Here is an 18417-nt window from a genome sequence, read left to right as displayed (position 1 = left end):
AGGGCAAGGGCACTACTGCTGTGCTGTAAGCTTGCCAGATGAATGAGAGCTGCTTCCTAGGTTATCAGCATCAGTCTGTTCCCCGAAGCATGGGCAATTTTGGCAGTGGCATGTAAATTGAACATTTACTCATGCTTTTGTACTTTCTTTTATTTTAGTTTTGGTGGTTGTTACTGTTGGGGAAGGGGAAAAATAAGATTTTGGCTCATGACTAGGTCTGCAGAGAGGATCCGTGTAGCACAAAAGTTTATTTAGTTAAGCAGTTGGCAGTAAGGGGAGCCCAGGAGAGAGGTAAGAATTCAGTGGGAGAAAGAGGCATGGCTAGAGATCCCTTAACCATTTCTCTCTGACCACTTGTAGTTCTCTACTGCACAAATCCATTTCTGTGTATTGCCTAGAGGCTTTTTGTTTGGTTTGGCTTAGAGTTGTGGAAATATTTACTTCTGATTTTTAGGACCAGGGGGATTGGTTTGTATGTTTGATTTGATTTGGTCTGTATGTTCCAGGAATTCCAAGAGAGAGTTCGAGATAGAGTTTCATTCAGGAATCATTTATCAGATAGTGTTGGGTCCATGGTCAAAGGAGTGAGACTGATACAAAGCAGAGGTCATACAAAGCTTTATTTCTCCCCAGGCATCGAAAATCAAACTGACCGGCCAGGGCCATCCCTTGCAAAGAGGTGACCTCTCTCTGCCTTACAGACTAGCTTTTAAGGGCAAAGGCCATGTGGTTGGGCCTGGCCATGCACAGGTGACCAATGAGATTGTAACACAGAGAAAGCTGCACAGTCCTTCTAGGTCACACAGAAGTGACCAATTGAATTATAATTTACCCTATAGTAGATATTTGAACTAGCCTATCACCTTGGTCAGAATTGGCACCCAAAGGGCACCCAAAGGGTGGAGCCCATACTTTTTGGTAGCTAGGGAGACTGTATGCACCCCCACGGATTGGATACCTCCACCTGGCCTGACCCACCCTTGTATTTGGGCTTTGTTACCTGGGACTGTTTTTGTTTTTTGTTTTTTGTTTTTTAAAGATTTTTTATTTATTTGACAGACAGAGATCACAAGGAGGCAGAGAGACAGGCAGAGAGAGAGGAGGAAGCAGGCTCCCTGCTGAGCAGAGAGCCCGACGTGGGGCTCGATCCCAGGACCCTGGGATCATGACCTGAGCCGAAGGCAGAGGCCCCAACCCACTGAGCCACCCAGGTGCCCCTGGGACTGGTTTTTAAGTAAGTTCCCTGAAGGGGGGGGCAGGGTCAGGATGGAGCTGCTCTGGCTAAATAGGCCTTTACAATAGAATTACATTCCGTGAGTTTGGCTGTATTAGGTAGACCAACTTGAAATCCTTCAGTACCTCTCATGAATTATATCTATAAAGCTATGCTTCCAAGCTCTGGTGACTGAGCTAGATGTGAACTCTTGAAGCACGTGTCATTTGAAATTGTCTGTATGTGAAATGTCTTTGTTGCTGGTTGATCTTTAGTGGCTCATATTAATTCATAGCCCTGCTCAAAGCCATACTCTCTTTAGGACAATCCTAGGGTAATCTCTCCTGGCCAGCTCTTAAGGAGGCATGGACTACCCGTCACACACAGAAACTACAGAGGCCCAGGCAAGATGAATAAAGAGTTCTTCATTCCCAGATAATCCAAATTCCCAACCAGTTGGAACTCAAACACAATTATATTGGAGGCTGCGCTGGATATAGAACAGCATGGATGATGAACTTGTTGGAACAATTTGATCTCTGATACCTGTGACGTCGACAGGCCCATGAGAAAAAAGGATGACCCTTAGAATCTTGGAGGGAATTGATGATGATTACATCCTAGGAAAGGCCCAGAAATGTTATCTCCCAGCCCTTCTTAAAAAGTAATGACTAAATTAGAGGAAATCTCCAAAAGACTTCTGGGCAGCTACTGTAGTCCAGTCATTAGATAACACATGAGATAATGAATCTAGTTATTAGATAACACAACAGTCTCAAACAGAAAAAAAGCATTTTCTGAGCCTTGAAGCAGAATTTGGAGCACTCCTAAAGAACAACTGTCTTGATGCTCTTTCCCTCATCTTGTTTTCTTTCCTAATATCTCCTTTTCTTCTCTATCTTTCTTGTCTCAATCCTTAGATTGCCAAAAGGGTACATGGGATCTCAAAGACCATTCTTTACAACAAAGGTGGATACCATATTTCCTAGGGCACTATGGTTAAAAGGGATATAATTTAAGGTGTTTATCTTAATAGAAGGTTCTGGCTAAGAGTCTTCATTAGGGTAATTGCTCAGTTTCAGCTCTAAATTTCAAACTGCTGACAAAAGAAATATTTCTTCTTGGATATCAGGAATGCATTTCTGTATTAGTTTTCTAAGGCCACTGTAACAAAATACCTCAAACTGGGAGGCTTAAGGCAACAGAAATGTATTCCCTCACAGTTCTGGAGGCCAGAAATCTGAAATCAAGGTGTCAGCAGGGTTGGTTCCTGCTGGAAGCTCTGAGGGAGGATCTGTTCCGTGCCTCTCTTTTCCAGGGCTTGGTGGTTGCCTGAAATCAGCATGCATAGCTTGTAGAAGTATCACTCCAATTTTTGCCTTTAGCTTTGAGTGCCTGTCTTTCCCTATGTGTGTGTCTGCATGTCTCTAAATCTCTCTCTCCTTATAGGGACACCAGTCATTACATCAGATTTAGGGCCTACAGTAATCCCACATGACCTCATTTTGACTTGATTATCATCTACAAAGACCCTAATTCCAAATAAGGTCACATTCAGAGGTACTGGGGGTTAGGACTATAGCATATCTTTTTGGAGGACACAGTTCAGCCCCCAACGATTCCAAAGCCTAACTCATGATCATCTCCCTAAAACTATGCCTCACACTTTCTTTTCAGTTCAATCTTTCATTTATTCAACAAATATTGTGGACCTGTTTGCATAATTGTTGCTGCTGTGAATAAGATAGTAAAAATCAGCAAGCACCATGAAAATAACTTGTGTATGTCTGAAAGCATCCTATATTTTATCACTCTCCCTTTCCAAATCCAAGCTATCATTGTGTCTTGTTATTTCCTGACAATTTTTTAGATTCCTTCACTTCTTTCCAACTCCACCTCAATGTCCAGCCCTTAAACTTTCACATTCTCCTGCCTGGTCTGTTGTAATAGTCTAATTGCAAATCACATTTAATTCAGCTCCAGTCTAATAAGTTTCTACATTGTAGCTCAATTCCTTCCTACTTTCTCCCAACACATCTACACTTCTTAACTTCCCAGTACTTTCAGTTTAAAGCCAAACTCTTCAATGTGGCCAGTGAAGCTCTGGGTGTTTGTTTTCTGTTTGCCTGTCCCCTCTTGTCTCATACAGCGCCTCACCTCTCACTTTCTTAGACGTAGCCACACCAGTCTTCTTTTCGTCTCCCAAATGCTATAATTTATACAGTTCACCTGGGAATCTTGTTAAAATGCAGAATGAAGTAGATTAAGAAGATCTGGAGTGGGGCCTGAAATTTCTCCATTTCCTGTGGAAATGGAGCTTCTGTGTGGTATGGACACCGCTGGTCCCGGACTCTGCTTCTAATCCAAAGTTTGGCCAGTCCCCATGTTCCTCCCTTTGCATACGCTTTGGCACAAATTGTTTCCAGTTTTCTTCAATACTGTGTCCTCCTCTATTCACTGGAGCTCGTTGTTCAGATCTCAATACCTTATCGCTTCTTAGGGAATTCTCTGAACTCCGCAACAAAGCCTGTCCTCCTTAACCTCACTGTGAAATCTCATGAACCATTTAACTCTCACTCTCCTTCTTAGCACTTAGCATGGTCAAGTTCTATGTTTTTTCTGGACAGTTTTTTTAAAAATAAAATATGCATTTCTTCCACTAAACTCTAGTCTCCATGATGGAGAGTTTGTGTCTGTTTCTAATTACTATTGGATCCCTGGATCCCAACGTATACTGTTGGCTTTTAGAATAGACATTCATTCCCTATTTGTTGAATGAATGACTGAATGGTACCCAAGACCCTAACAGTCCTAACCTTCACTTGCACGGTAAAAGAATGATTTAATTATGCTGGTTCTGATGGATATTTCAACCCTTGAATATTTAAATCCTCAGAAGAAAATGGCTCTGTCTCTCTCCCTTGGTTGCGGTTTCTATTTTAGATTGCATCTGGTGATGTCAACAACCTTTGTACACCGCGTGTGTTTCTGGCTCGTGGCTCTTCAGTTCAGACGGTGACCTGGGGTTAATAAGCTCGTGTCTTTTCAAGCAACGGATTCTTTCTGATTGCTTCAAATAATAACGGCTGATTGTGAGGACGTGTGTGCAAATGAGGAAGACGGAGATGCAGCGGGAGGGGCAGCGCACTCGTTTCCACGCTGCTGTCTGGGGTGGAAAGCAGCTCTGCAGGCACCGTGCCCATGGTGCAAGGTGATTGCTCTCCAGTGGACGGGCCACCACTGGGACTGCTCAGGGACTCTTCCGGTCTCTGTATTACGTGGACTGTCTTTCCGTTTCTTTTCTTGCCACCACTTAGTTACCTTTCGTTACCATCTGCTTACTCATGGTTGTCACTGCTTCTCAGTCCCTGCATCTAGCGTCACTGCCTCTCGGTTCTTAGCTTTTACCCTCCCGTATTGTCTGTCTACCTTGCATTCAGATCACCCAGAGAGCCTGTGTTTAGTTACTATGATCTTCTTCTTATTCTCATGCCACAACAATCCTAAGCCCCTGACAGACTTATACCGGATTTTCTGCTCATTTTCCTGCTTATACCAAGTTTCGTGCTCATGCTGCCTTGCGAGTCTGAACAGCACCATGTGCTCACAGGCACTGGTGCCCTGGGCGGGGGGGGGGGGGGGGGGGGAGGGGCGGTGGCCCTTACTGGTCCCCAAGAGCTTATTGGGAAATATTTAAGAATTATATGAGCCCAGTTGTTAAACATCAATAGTGTGAAACCAGCCAGACTATTCCAGGGATTTCAGTGAGGCCTATCTATCAGAGCTCTCCCCACCCTCTCAGCCCCCCACCCCACCAACAGAGCCAGTTTTCCAGCACAATGCTGAAGGGAATAGAGAACAAAGCTCACCCCAGGAAGCACGCAGAGCCACTTCCCTTGGTTGTGTGGTTGCCATTCTGAGGTTTCCCTGATGGGAGCAAGTGTAACTAAGTGTAACTAATGCGTGCCCCAAGTGGCTAATTCAGTCTCACCTGGACCCCCCAGGGTTTCCAAAGTAAACAGACTTCCTCCATCATTGTTGTCATCCCAGATGCTGTTAGATTTTTTATTGAGTTTCCTGGAAAACCAGCTCTGACATAGAGCTTCATTATGCAAAGACTTATTGGGGAGTGCACTTGAGTTCAAGTCTTACAGGGAGGAAAGGAGGTCAGATTGCACAGAGGAAGGCTTGAACTGCAGTGGAGTTGTCAAAAAGACATTAGCCAATCCCAAGAGAAGGACCAGTCTTTAAATGGGGACTGGCCATTGGACCGGGTGGTTCTTTTTGGAGTAGTGTGATTGCCGGGGAGGAACTTAGCTGAGAACCATCTGTTGGCTGCCAACACTCCCCGGGAACAGGGAAATGAGTGCCTCAGTCTTCAAGGGTGGTCTAGGTGGCTCTCTCACCTCTACTAAGGATCCTAAAGTGAGTACCGCTTTGAGCCACCTGGGTTTGGATTGCTCGGTTACACAGCAGCAGATAACAGGATCATCATGTATGTGGGGTCCTCAGCCCCTGACCAGGACAGTGATATTGCTTCATAGCTGTTTCATAAATGCTACAATGAAATGTTCCAAAAAGTTATTAATTTAAATACATTCTTCAAACTTCATTAGGGAATTGAGAGTCCAAGACCTCTTTCTGTTACATATCTAGACATGTACAGGGATGTAAGTTTAGGGTTCAAGGCTTTTCCAGTAGATGTGGAGAGTGCCACATCTTTCTCTGTTTTCTCCCCCCACTTCTTTTTTTGTTTTCCCCTTTATATTATAGTCCTTTTGGTGCTACCTATAACCTTGTAAAAAGGAATATGAAGAGATTGGTAAATAGAGAGTTGAGAGTGTGTTTGGGGTCATTTTTCCTCCTTCAGAATGGAGTGGACCATATGCCATATATCACCTGGGGGATATGTCTCTTCACAAGGACAGAGAACTTCAGAAGTTTGACCTTGCTAAGAAGATGCTATTATCTGGTCTTCTACCACAGAGGAGAAACTGGCTTTTCACAGAAAAATTTCAGCTGTTTCTAAATGGAGAATGAATAGAATCTTCACTGTACTACAGTGAAAATGTAGACTTCATGGAAGGAAAAATGATTCTGAAATTATATCTAAATTGAATCAGATAGTGCGTGAAGAGACCCTAACTTCTGCATATTGCAGTTTTGTCCCTTGCTATTGTAAATCTAATATGGTCAAGAAAACTCAGATACATCAAGAAGCTTCCTGGGAATTCTTTGTAATCTGATTCATAGTTTTGCATCCCTGCCCTTCTCTGGTGTGTTTTTGGGTATATATAGAGTGGACTGATGAACAGACCAGAGGAAGAGTGTAGAAACATCAACGAAGAAATGTTAACTAGTTCACAAGACTAACTCAACTACAATCTCTTCTGTGCATTGGAATTACAGACCTGAAGAAGCATTCAATCCCTGTCCCCTCCCCATGAGTCAAGGGAGGCCCAGAGGATTTAAATAACTTGTCGAATAACCCATTGCCAATTGTTGGCAAATGGTATTAGAAAACCAGCCATTGTGTTGTGACTACATTAACTCCTTTTAGAAACATATTCTTCCCCAAGAGCTGAATAAGATAGAGGTGGTTTGGGCCCCATGGAACTTATTCAAGACAATCTAGTAAGACTGAATTAAAAAAACAGTACCCTGTGATAGAGAAGGGAGTTAATCGGATGGCAATCACATTAAACTTTCCTGAGCAGTCTTACTTATTGAACCTAATTTAAAGCTAGCATAGTTTCCTCTAGGATAACATTCTAAGGGGAGAGAAGGTTGCTCTTCTTTCCTTTTATTAAAGAAGCTAGAGACTAAGTTCACAGGTTTTGTTTCTGTTATGTTGCTGCCAGCTTTGTTTCTTTTCTCACAGAAACCCGGCAGCTGGCTAGTTAAATAAATCTCCGTTCTTCCTGCTAGAGTTGGTAGCTTATGAAAGGTCTGTTAGTCTGATTTTTGTCGTCAGGGAGAGTCATTTGTTTACTCTGCTTTCCTTGGTTTAAACTCTTTATCAGGTGGGACTGATTGTTGATATGAGGCAAACAGAAAGATAGATAAGTTGATATATGAATATAGAGAATTCTGGCATGTTGGAAATAGTATTTAGAAGAAGGCTGCAGACAAATATCAGGCCAAGATACAGTTATATTTTCTGTATAAACTTGAGAGGAATAACAACTGAATAAGAAACATACCTGAAGACAAGATCGGATGGGAATGTATTAGGACAAGCTCTGTAAAATCACCTGTATCAAACTACTTTTAACCTACAAAAATGGCAATGTTTTCTAATTCAACCAAACATACTTTGTTGCCTATATCAAAATCAGTTTGATTTAATATTTATTTCTTTATTTTTGAGCAAATGCCCTGTTAAGAGCTTTGGGCAAACTTACCCCTGCATGATTAGTTTCCTTATTTGAAAACTGGAAATAATAATAGGTTTTATGTATGTATGTATTTGAAAAAAAGCAGGATATTTAGTCTGGCACACATTGGCTTACTACTTAGATTTTCCACAGCCAAGAACCCTAGGGGCCAACCTCAGGTACTGGCTAATGCCTTTAACATGTTCCTTGGATTCCTTAAGCCTCTCTTGCTCAATCTCTTAGTCACAGATTGTAATCAGTCTGTTCTCAGCTGCCTGCAGCTCAAATCATTGGCTCTAGCACATTTATATTGCATTTTTTAAAGATTTTATCCATTTATTTGATAGAGATCACAAATAGGCAGAGAGGCAGGCAGAGAGAGAGGGGGAAGCAGGCTCCCTGCTGAGCAGAGAGCCTGATGCCGGTCTCGATCTCAGGACCCCAAGATCATTACCTGAGCCGAAGGCAGAGGCTTTAATCCACTGAGCCACCCAGGCGCCTCTTATATTGCACTTAAAAAAGAAGATTTTATTTATTTATTTGACAGAAAGTTCAGAAGTAGGCAGGGAGGCAGGCAGAGAGAGAGGGGGAAGCAGGCTCCCCGCTGAGCAGAGAGCCCAATGTGGACTCGATCCCAGGACCCTGAGATCATGACCTGACCTGAAGACAGAGGCTTATCCCACTGAGCCACCCAGGTGCTCCTTATATTGCATCTTTTAATCTTCAAGCTCTGCCATTTTGTTTTTATTTTTCATTTTATTGAGATATAATTGACATATAGCACCATATGAGTTTAAGGTATATAGCATAATTGCTTGCTGTATATGACATCCCTAGTAGTTACATATTTTATATCTAAAAGTTCGTACCTTTTCACTGACATTCATCAAAACCTGCCTCCCTCACTCCAACCTCTGCCTCTGGTAACCACAGATTTGATCTCTATTTCTATGAGTTTGGGTTTTTGGTTTGTGTCTTTGTTTGTTTTTTAGATTCCATATTTAAGTGAGATTGTGCAGTATTTGTTCTCTCTGACTTATTTCACTTAGTGTAATGGCCTGAAGGTCTGTCCAATGGCAAGTCTCAAGTGGCAGGATTTCTTCCTTTTTTATGGCTGAATAATACCTAAACAGATACATAGATATATATACATGTCAATCACAATTTCTTGACCCATTCATCCATCAATGGACACTTAGGTGTTTCCCTTATCTTGATTATTGTAAATAATGCTGCAATCTCTGCCTTATAGATCAGTGTTCACAACCCAGCATGCATAGTAGAATGACCTAGACAGCTTTTAAAATGTACCAATGTCTGGAATCTACCCTTCAGCTCCTAAATCCATTGGTTGTAGGGGTCCAAGGCATTGGGATTTTCTCAGAAGCTCCTTAGGTGATTCTAATAGGCAGCCTGGGCTGAGAACCAAAGTGCCCTGAGAAATTACTCCATGCCTATACATCTTTTTACTTATTTATTTTTTAATGTAAGCTGTATGCCCAGTCTGGAGCTCAAACTTGTGACCCCAAGATCAAGAGTCACATGCTCCACCAGTTGAACCAGTGAGGTACCCCTTGATTACACATCTTGATTAATGTTTTTCTTCTCTCTCCCAAGGCCCCAGGATCCTGAGGACTTACCCCATGTCATACTTACACTTTTTTCTGGTTTTTGCATCTAGTCTTTTTCATCTCATTCCCAATCATGAATCTGTAAGTTATTCATGAGGAAGAAGTTTTTCCCATAGAAGAAAGATGCTGACACTGTAAACTGGAGGGTTCTTGGGTAGGGAGAACTTGGGTCACTGCTAGTGGGATTCTCCTGTTCCAGTGGGAACCCCAAGAAACTTGAATGTAGCTTTAAGAACTATGCAGAGATACAGGAGATAAGCAGTCTCCTGAAACATGTCAGTGGGGGTAGGGGTACTCTGAGATGTGTCACTGTTCTTTCATTTTTATTCTCACTCATCTTGGTACAACCTGAAGTGCAGGACACAAGCCCTTGTCCGTTATTACTATCTTTGCTGGGCCAGTTACCCTCTCCTCATGCTGACAGCTGGAATTTTATCCATGCCTTAATTTTTTTTTTTTAAGATTTTATTCATTCATTTGACAGACAGAGATCACAGGTAGGTAGAGAGGCAGGCAGAGAGAGAGGAAGGGAAGCAGGCTCCCTGCTGAGCAGAGAGCCCAATGCGGGCCTCAATCCAAGGACCCTGGGATCATGACCCGAACCGAAGGCAGAGGCTTTCACCCACCGAGCCACCCGGGCGCCCCTTGTCCATGCCTTAATTCTAAATTCTACCTGCCCCACAAAGCCTTTCCTGACCACCCCCCTGCCTGTCTCAGGTATTGTTTGGAACTTCCACAGCATATGGCAGCAGCCAGAGTAGAAAGAGCTGTGGAATGGGAACCAGGCCAGGTTCTGCACAAACCAATAGTGTCTGAGCATCTATATTCACAGTATCTGTTGACTAAATGACTGATTGCATGAATGAATGGTCTTGGGTGAGAAACTTTTCTGAGTCTCCATTTCTTTTTTTTGGAATAGGGACATTAAAGAGAGGTGGTTTTTTTTGTTTTGTTTTCTTAGAGTGGTCCTTGGGAATGCCTGTATCAAAAATCCCTTGGGGTTCTTGTTTAAATGTTGAGTCTGCCTTCCTATCTGAATCACCATTGCTGGAGGCCTAAGGAAGTTTAACATTGCACCCCAAGTGATTATTATGCTCAATAAAATGGAATCACCATTGAATTGGTTATTATTTGTGCAATGAAAGTGACATGATGGCAGTCCAAATATAAAACCTTGGACATCATAGAAATGGGAAATACTTTTTGTGGAAGGTTGATGGAAGTGATCCCTTGGTTGGAAATTGTTAAGTAGTGGAAAATAGTTGATGTGCTCCAGGAACATTAGGATGGTCTGCAGGTGGGAAGACGTTGGTCACAGTGATAGTGGTACATGTGAATCTCATCCTCCCCTTTGTAGGTGATAATTATGCATTAAATACCTTGCTCATTAGGCTAAGGCAAGCACTGGGGATCTAGGGGGTGATTTTTGCCACATCAGTTCCATGTAGACGTGGCCATTATTATTGCTCGTACTTGGCAGTGTTGGTTCGGAACCAGGAACCAGAATCCCTAAGAGGTAACTGAGTCCAATTTCCAAGATACTCAACTGTATTTGTACAAAATCTTGACTCTATATCATCCCTTCTTTTTCCACTGAGGTCTATAGATTCTGGTTTCCAGAAGAATGACTTCTAAATTTTAAAAATGAAGTAAGGGAGAAGATCTACTTTTAAAGAATTTTTAGTAGATATCTTTGCTGTGATGTTTCAAATCTAAGCAGGGGCTGCATATTATATTACAGGTTTTTTAGACTGAAATTCTCCTAAAGATATAAAATTACCAGCTGTGATGACTTTATTAATGGCTAAATCAGCTTTTGGCTTCAGATGAAACTTCTAGTCATCAAAGAAAGAGCAGACTTGCTGTGATTCTGATTAATTGTCAGAGACCTTCTTGTAAGAAAAGCTGGCTTTTATTTCTGACTATATTACTGAGCCCCTCTGTGATCTGAAGTATGTTAAAGAGCTTTGGGATATCTAGGTTTCACATTCTGTAAAATGGAGATAAAAATACATTGCATACATCTTTCAGAAGCACCATGAGGATTAATGAGATAATGTTAGCAGGCATATTAAAGTCACCCAATTTTTTTTTTTTTTGTATTCAGACTTCTGATTCATTCCTCATACTAAAAAAGGGGTCATGTATTAAGGGAAAAAAAAAGAAACTATGAAGGATTAAGATTATAGTGAGCTGTAATAGTAATTTCCCTAAAAGAATAAGCAGATGACAAGGAGGATTATTAAGCTCCTACATATAAATCTTTCCTGTTACTTAAATTCCATGTTTTGTCCCTACTTCAGAAAAGAATTTTTTACAGTGCTGGGAATCTTGATCCATATGCCAGACTATCTGTTTAATGTAAAAACCACGAAAAGGGACTGAAACCTTATATTATCAGTAATAATTTGCTTTACTGAGTAATGCGGATGATATCCCTAAGCAAGTAATAAGCCCAGCGCCCGTCTCTGGGCTGGGTGTTGTTATCTCATCTCTGGGAAAACTCAGTCCCTGCTGGAAGAAATTCATGAACCAAAATTCATGGACTGAGGGTAAGCGAGGAGCTAGCCATCATCACAGGCCCATCCATCATGTTGTTGCCCCACATCGTGTGGGGAGTTTGCCTGCCATGAATTTCTTCAGTGGCTGTATTTCATAAGTTGATCCTGGTGATCAGACAGGGTCACCCTGAAACCCCATCTGGAGAGTCAGGCATCACACGGCTGCCTGTCACTTCCAGATTGATGGCTATCCCAGCATCTGTAGGTTTTAAAGATATGGAAAGCAGCTTAGAAAAAGCTCAAGGAGCAGCTTGGCAGCTAAGTGGACACAAACGACAGGAATGGTGGGCTGAGGGGGAGAAGAGTGGCTGGTGGGGAAAAAGCGAAGCAGAAAAAAACAGAAAATAAAACACGGGAGAAGAGACATATATAAGCAAAGTCGGGGAAGAGGGTACCAGAATGACAGTAAAAATGAGGATAAAAGGAAAAGAAAGCACCCTGGGACGGAAGTCAGCCAGAAAGATAATCATGTAGCATTCACCGAGAGGCTAGGTTTGGAGGCAAATTCTCTACAGAATCCCCGTGTCAAATGTACATGCATCTGCTTTCCCAGGAGCCTGTCATTTTCAGGGATTCTGCATCTCTTCCCCACCCAGTCCTTTCAGTAAGCGAGGCCAATGTGATCTCTGTTCTACCTGTGAGGAAAGGCAGCAGGTTTATTGTGAAGCAGGTAAAGTGGGAGCTGTAGGGCACTTCAGGAACACAGGTTCCTTCCAAAGCTCTAGGAAGGGCCGTAACAATGTGGTTACATCCTCAAGCATTTCCGTAAACTTTACAAGAGGAGCCATAGCCCAGATTACTGCTGTCTTTTTCCTTTCTGACTTCTCCATCATGTGTCACCTCCTGTTGGGTGACCTTGGAGCATTTTTGGCAACTGGCTGAGTGACGCTGAGTTGAGGATGCCTTTAGATGACGTGTAGTGGAATATGTTTAGGTGTTTTTAGGTTATTTCCATGAGTGGATAAGTTGCTGCTAGCTGTTCCTGGGTGGAGTAGCTTTCCAGATAGGCCTGTGGTGCCCTTTTGTTCCCACTCAGTCTCCAGTTCTGATAGCCCTTGGCTCTGTGGACAGTAGAGAAGAAAGAAGGCTTGAAATGAAGGGAAGAAGCTAGTTTGGGGGGATGTTTTCTAGTCATTGGATGTGTGAGATTGTAAGCAGACCATGAAAAGACATGGGGAAACGTGAGTGGGTATTACCAAGTGAGAGAAGCCAATCTGAAAAGTCTCCACACTATATGATTCCAACTGATGGACATTCTGGAAGAGGCAAGAAGACAGTAAAAAGATCTGTCATTACCAGGGGTTATGTGTGTGTGTGTGTGAGACAGGGATGGCGGGCAGGGAGTGTCACCATACATTTGTCCAAACCCATAAAATGTACACCACCAAGAGTGCACCCTGAAATAAACTGTGGTCTTTGGGTGATTATAATGTGGCAATGTACATTCATCTTTGAAATGAAACTAAGAATGAGGCATTCTGATGAGTGATGAGGGTAATGGGGGAGGCTCTATATGTGTGGGGGTGGGGGGTAAATGGTAAATTTCTGTCTCTTCCTCTCAATTTTCTTCTAATCTTAAATTGCTCTAAAAAATGTCTTAATAAGAGACACCTGAGTGGCTCAGTCAGTTAATCATCTGCCTTCAGCTCAGGTCATGATCCCCGGGTCCTGGGATTGAGAGCCCCACATCAGGCTCCTTGCTCAGTGGGGAGCCAACTTCTCTCTCTGCCTGCTACTCCCCCTGTTTGTTTGCTCTCTCTCTCTCTGACAAATAAGTAAAATCTTTTTTAAAAAGTCTCAGCAAAATTGGAAACCCAGTAAAAATACAAAAATGGCAAAAAAAAAAAAAAAAGTAAGCCGTGGGAATTCAGTTGTTTTTGAAGCCTTGTCAAAATGGCGCTTCCTCCTGTTCAGTAATTTACTTGATAATGTGGCACATATAATTATAGTCACATCATTTTTCTTTTTGATGGGAATCCCACAAAATAGAATTTATTGTAATTGTTGTGTTTGTAAGGCAAAACCAGTACAAAGAGCAAGTACAACTAAGTGGGTGCTTTTTAAAAGTGGGTGCCAGGGACACCTGGGTGGCTCAGTCAGATAAGCCACTGCCTTCAGCTCAGGTCATGATCCCAGGGTCCTGGGATCGAGTCCCACATCAGGCTCCTTGCTCAGGAGGGAGCCTGCTTCTCTCTCTGCCTCTGCCTGCTTGTGTGTGCTCTCTCTCTGACAAATAAATAAACAAATGAAGTCTTCAAAAATAATAATAAAAAAAAATGGGTGCCAAAAAAAGTGGATGGCCAACCATCAATAAGAGAAAAACAAATTTCAATTAATCATTCTTTTTATTCCCTTTAAAAAATATTATGAAATTGTCATCATATGAAAAGATGATCTAAGAGTATGCAGCTGAAAATGTAGGAGGAAAAGTATTATAGCAGCATGTGAGGCAACATAAAAATATCTTATTATCAGGATTTTGTGAAACTGTGGTATTTGTTAGCTTTAAAATTGTTTCGTTATGATTTAATTTTTTTTAAGATTTTATTTATTTATTTGTTAGAGAGAGAGAGAGAGAGCGCACAGGCAGGCAGAGTGGCAGCAGAGGCAGAGGGAGAAGCAGTCTCCCTGCTGAGCAAGGAGCCTGACGCGGGGCTCGATCCCAGGACGCTGGGATCATGACCTGAGCCGAAGGCAGCCACTTAACCAACTGAGCCACCCAGGCATCCCATGATTTAATTTCTTGCTCTAAGTACTTCCATATTTAATTTTGGATTATAATTGTATAATTTTTCTTTGAGTAGATCTCTAAATCATATATAATCTTTAGGTTCCACAAAACCTAGATTTGATCCTGGACATAAGAGATCAGATATATTTTTTCTGAGATCACATGGTGACTGGCGAAATAGACCACACAGCTCAGAACAGTGGAGTTCTCTTCCATGATTTTTCCATTCCTTAGTCTTTCTTTAGCTTTAAGAGAAAAGTGGAAGAAAGTGCTACCCTGGCTATGTGATCCAGAACACACACACACTTTTAAAAAATCACAAAAAACATAAACATCACAAGAATGTGACCCAGGGGCGCCTGGGTCATTTAGTAGTTTGAGTGTCTGGCTCTTGATTTTGGCTCAGGTCATGATCTCAGGGTTGTGGGATCAAGCCCCATGTCACGCTCTGCTCTTGGCACACAGTTTGCTTAAGATTCTTTCTCTCCAGATTCTTAATCTCACAGAACAGACTGAGCATTGATGGGGGGAGGGGAGGATGGAGAGGGTAGTGGGGTCATGGACATTGGGGAGGGTATGTGCTATGGTGAGTGCTGTGAAATGTGTAAGCCTGATGATTCACAGACCTGTACCCCTGGGGAAAATAATACATTATATGTTAATAAAAATAGTTAATTAAAAAAGTAAATAAAAAGTAAAATAAAATTAAGATTCTCCCTCTCCCTCTGCCCCTCCCCCCACCCATGTGTGCGTGTGTATGCGCACGCACACGTGCTCTTTTTCTCCCAAAATAAATGGAATCTTTTTTTTTTTAATGAATGTGACCCAGAGGGAAATGACTAATAAGTCAATGATTTTATTAAGTGGTAAATTTAGTTATTAAAAAATATTAAAATGTAAAATAAAATATTAACTGAATTCATTACTTGTTTTCCTTTTATACAGAGATGAGTAGAGAGTACAAATGTGTATTCAGCAGTCAACAGGAATAGTGCCAAACTCAAAAACAGTAAACCTTGATTAAAGACCGTGTTCCACTTCTAAGGAGCTTGGTGATCATGGCAGATTCTGTTCATTGTCCCCATGATTCCCTCCTGTTTTCTTCCGTTTAGTGCCCATTGCTCTGGTATATTCTCCAGCTTGACAACATTCTCCAGCCTTCCTGTAAGTTTTGGCCAGTGGGTTGCAGGTAAGAGTGATGTGGGCAGTTCTGTATAATGTTCTTACACAGTTCTTACTGTGTTCAAGAAGAGGTTATCTGCTTGTCCCCCCAGTGGGAATGTAGACTGCATTCACCTGTGAAGGGCAAAACCCAAGAAAGTGACAAGATAGAAGGAGCCGAGGTCCTCAGACAATTCCATGCTGTCTCTAGACCATGACATGAGAGAGAAATAAATAATCAAATGGGCTTTTTTGGAAGAAGTAGTAGCTAATGCTATGGTAGTAATCCTATTGCAATATCAAAATATACCAATAAGCATGTACATCCTAAATTTATATGTTAATTCTAGCTCCATTTTGTAAAAAAGATTTCTTTTGGATTTTGTTTTTATTAATTTATTTTTTTGAGCTGCTATATTTTTGAAGTCTCCTTGCAAAAATAAGCTTGTAAAAATAGTTTGCATGGTAACCAACATAGTGAACTCTGGGCAAGTTACTACCTCCCAAAGCTTCTGTTTCCTCACCCATAAAATGGGAACCATAACACCAATTCTGGCCATGCTTGCAGTTGCTCTAAGTATTAAATTAAATCATGCAAATCAGAGATGAGCACACTGCATTGTATAATATAAAATATTATTTATGTTTAGGTGTTATCACTATTGGGGGAAGAAGATGAAATGAAGGTTTTATTTATTTATTTATTTATTTATGAATGATCTTTTTATTTTGGAATAAGTGTAGATTAACAAAGTAAGTGCAGAATTCTAGTATACGCTTAGCCAGTACTCCTGATGTTAACATTTTACATTCCTGTGGCACATTTTTTAAGACTAAAATATCAGCATTGGTCCACTGCTACAAATCCAGACTATTTGAATTTCACTAGTTTTTCCACTAAATACCTTTTTTTTTCCTGCCAGGATCCCATCCATGTGACAACATTGCATTAGTTGCCGTATCTCTTGGTCCCTTTGGTCTGGAGATTTTCTGTTTTCCTTATTTTTCATGACCTTGACACCTTGACAGGCCACCCCTGCCTTTCTTTATGACCCTGACAGTTTTAAGGAGTACTGGCTAGGTATTCTGGGGAAGGTTCCTCTATTTGGTTTTTTCTGTTGTTGTTTTCATGATTTAATGATGGTGATGGCTTGGGCAATTTTATTTTTAGTGAAAAAAGTGAAGTAGGATAGAAAGGGATGAGCGGTTTAAAAAAAAAAAAAATGAGAGAAAGAGAGACCAAGAGAGAGCAGACAAGTGAGAATAACCACTCTATTTAAATCTGACTGTTTAATTAGTTCTAACTACTGTCCTAGTTAGCATGTCCCTGTGGCACAGTAGAATTTTGTACATTAGCCTATTAAGGTACCTTTGAGAATGGCAAGAACGTATTCAGCTTCCTTCTCTCTCCTCATACCTCTGAATGAGCCCAAGTTGCCCACTTACTGTCCCTTCCATTTATTCTGGAAAAATAGCTAAAAAGCACTAGGTTTGAGTCTGGAACTTGATGGTGGTTAGGTTTTCAGTGGGGTGGGCATCTTGTCCAGTGGAATAGAAAATAATCAATTTTTAAATTTAATGTAATTTTTTTTTAAGCAAAACTGTTCACTGACAGCTTCAAAATCATAGTGAGCTATCTGGCAAACCCTTAGCACATTGAGAAGCCTTCTCTTTCTTTCTCTCTCTCTGGAGAGAGAGAAGGTAGGTAGATAGGGCAGAGGAGGAGAGGGAGAGAGGAACATTACAAAGGCAAGTAACAATTATAGGTAAGAAAAAAGATGAGATTTGGTGAATTTAGGATCTTGAAGATAAGTCTCAATGAACAGGGAAGCTAAAATCTTTCCTTGGATGCTGATCTATAGTCTGACTCCTCTGACATAATAAAGGGAATGTAATATTTTGAAGTTGGTTTTTTTAAAAGCAGTGTCTAGGGGCACCTGGGTGGCTCAGATGGTTAAGCATCTGCCTTTGGCTCAGGTCAGGATCCTGGGATGCTGGGATGGAGTCCCATATCCGGCTCCCTGCTCAGTGAGGAGCCTGATTCTCCCTCTCTCTCTGCTGCTCCCCCTGCTTGTGCTCTTTTGCTCTCTCTGTCAAAGAAATAAAATCGTAAAAAAAAAAAAAAAAAAAAAAAGTCTCTACATCCCACTTGGGGCTCTAACTCACAACCCTAAGATCAAGAGTCCCATGATCTTCTCATTGAGCCAGCCAGGTATCCCAGAAAGAAATATTTTGATTGGGACCAGAATTATCCTACATATTTCATTTTGTATTTACTTTTTTTTTTCAATTTATTTATTTTCAGAAAAACAGTATTCATTATTTTTTCACCACACCCAGTGCTCCATGCAAGCTGTGCCCTCTATAATACCCACCACCTGGTTCCCCAACCTCCCACCCCCCGCCACTTCAAACCCCTCAGATTGTTTTTTCAGAGTCCATAGTCTCTCATGGTTCACCTCCCCTTCCAATTTACCCAAATTCCCTTCTCCTCTCTAACGCCCCTTGTCCTCCATGCTATTTGTTATGCTCCACAAATAAGTGAAACCATATGATAATTGACTCTCTCTGCTTGACTTATTTCACTCAGCATAATCTCTTCCCGTCCATGTTGCTACAAAAGTTGGGTATTCATCCTTTCTGATGGAGGCATAATACTCCATATTTACTTTTCAAGTTGATCAAACCCTGGGTAAGAGTCTGCTGGGCAATATTGTTTTTAATATTTTCAGTAAAGGTATAC

General features: G+C 41.4%; 1 long non-coding RNA gene across 1 annotated transcript in view; it reads left to right on the top strand.

Moving 5' to 3' along the window:
• LOC122908372 overlaps positions 1-15706 on the top strand; it is a 39908-nt gene extending 24202 nt beyond the window's left edge. The window contains exon 5 of the long non-coding RNA XR_006384958.1: positions 15626-15706. This is a non-coding gene — a long non-coding RNA (uncharacterized LOC122908372). The remainder of the gene's footprint in view (positions 1-15625) is intronic.
• Positions 15707-18417: the final 2711 nt, after the last annotated feature.

Source organism: Neovison vison, chromosome 6 (genome assembly GCF_020171115.1).
Source record: "Neovison vison isolate M4711 chromosome 6, ASM_NN_V1, whole genome shotgun sequence".
Taxonomy (NCBI): domain Eukaryota; kingdom Metazoa; phylum Chordata; class Mammalia; order Carnivora; family Mustelidae; genus Neogale; species Neogale vison.
Note: the sequence above shows the minus strand (reverse complement) of the source record. Positions and strands in the feature narration are given on the sequence as shown.